The sequence below is a fragment of the Trachymyrmex septentrionalis genome, unplaced genomic scaffold (genome assembly GCF_001594115.1).
Source record: "Trachymyrmex septentrionalis isolate Tsep2-gDNA-1 unplaced genomic scaffold, Tsep1.0 scaffold24, whole genome shotgun sequence".
Classification (NCBI taxonomy): domain Eukaryota; kingdom Metazoa; phylum Arthropoda; class Insecta; order Hymenoptera; family Formicidae; genus Trachymyrmex; species Trachymyrmex septentrionalis.
In genome coordinates, this window is record NW_017305397.1 from 507,677 (window position 1) to 509,240 (window position 1,564).

Consider the following 1,564-nt stretch of genomic DNA (forward strand, 5'->3'; position numbering starts at 1 on the left):
AAAACTAGGTTTTTACATAGTCTAACTCTAAACTAAAGGAACTTCAAATAAGTTTTTTTTATTAAGATTCTAGAAAAAATGTAACAAGTACAGTAACCTTGAATCATTTTGTAAATATTTTGATTTTTAAATTTGTATTTTTATATTTTTTACTTTATAATTAACTTATAAAACTTTCATTTATTTGCTTGCTATTTTAGCGACTAGACTGTTGAAGATAATTTTTATTAAAGTAAAAATAAAGATACAATTATATATCAAAAATAAAATAATCTTTCTATAATTGCACTATTATCGGAATATCTGAATAAAAATGTAGAATAATTTTAAGTAATTCAAAAAGTTAGATTTTAAAATATAAAACAAGAAATTATGTTAAAAAAATGCTAGAATTTTTAATCTGCATCGCTTTCTATTTTTTGGTGACTATATTAAATCTCTAGGTAATTATATGTATGTTGAAAATGGATTTTTGCATCGCTTAGATTTTAAGTTTAGATGTAGTAAATCCTATTATTATTTTATCAGTGATTTTTATATTCTCAATGAGAATATTAGAGGAATATTGTTTTATATTATGCATTAATGTGAAAAATATATAATACATTAAACCTATTTGTACATAAAACTATAAAAAACAATAAATTTTATCAAAATTACCAATAAATTACCATTTTATCGTAATTTTTTATCATAAATAATTGTTAATTTGTATTTAACGATAATTTTACATCTCTGCGCTTCATTTTTCTCCCTTTGTCTCGATCTAATAATTTAAAGATGTATTAATGCAGTTTAGCAAAAGTTGATCTATTGTGGTCACTAGTTGTCCTGAGTGAGAAATTCTAGTAGACATTGACCCAAATTCGAAAGTTTAGATAACATGCAGGCTTGTGAGTTTAAATTATTGTACATATACAAAGTATGCCAGCGCGCGTCCGTAGTACCTCTCGCAAATTTAATCGAAATTTACTTTGGTAAAAAAGTTGAATGTCAAATTTTTGAACACATTTAATTTTATTTTCTTCTAATTCAACATTTCCGAGAAAAAATGATAAAAAACACGTACTGACATAAAATAACCAAATCAAATTTATTTAAAATTCACAAAAGGAATGAAAATGGAGGTAACCGATTGCAAGGTGCAAACGTAAAAAAAGTGCCAACGTACATATCATTGAAACTTTCTCAATTCCGCTCTTTGCAAGAAACTTTCGAATTCGACCTTATCTGGACGAGTTAAACAAATATATTCTTTCTTCTTGTGAAAAATCCTCTCGATTTGTATTTCTGCAATAAATTCTTTGATAAATGTCAAAAAGTTGTAGAACTTAAAAAATACTTTTAGTTATATATAATACTAAGAAATATATATCAATTAAATTGCAGAAATTTTAAACGGAATTAACACAAAGCAATGAATTTATCTTGCAGATAGCAAAGATTGGATTATCTAAACTCGTGCTATCTGCGTGTTACTTTTAAGAATGACACTTTGTTTCGGTGTTAATAAATATACACACATTAAATTTAACAATTATATATATATATATATATATATATA

At 24.2% G+C, this 1,564-nt stretch overlaps 1 protein-coding gene across 1 annotated transcript in view; it reads right to left on the reverse strand.

The window, feature by feature from the left end:
- The window catches only part of LOC108748714 (proto-oncogene tyrosine-protein kinase receptor Ret), a 59,997-nt gene that overhangs the window by 11,417 nt on the left and 47,016 nt on the right, over window positions 1–1,564 (reverse strand). The window lies entirely within an intron of this gene.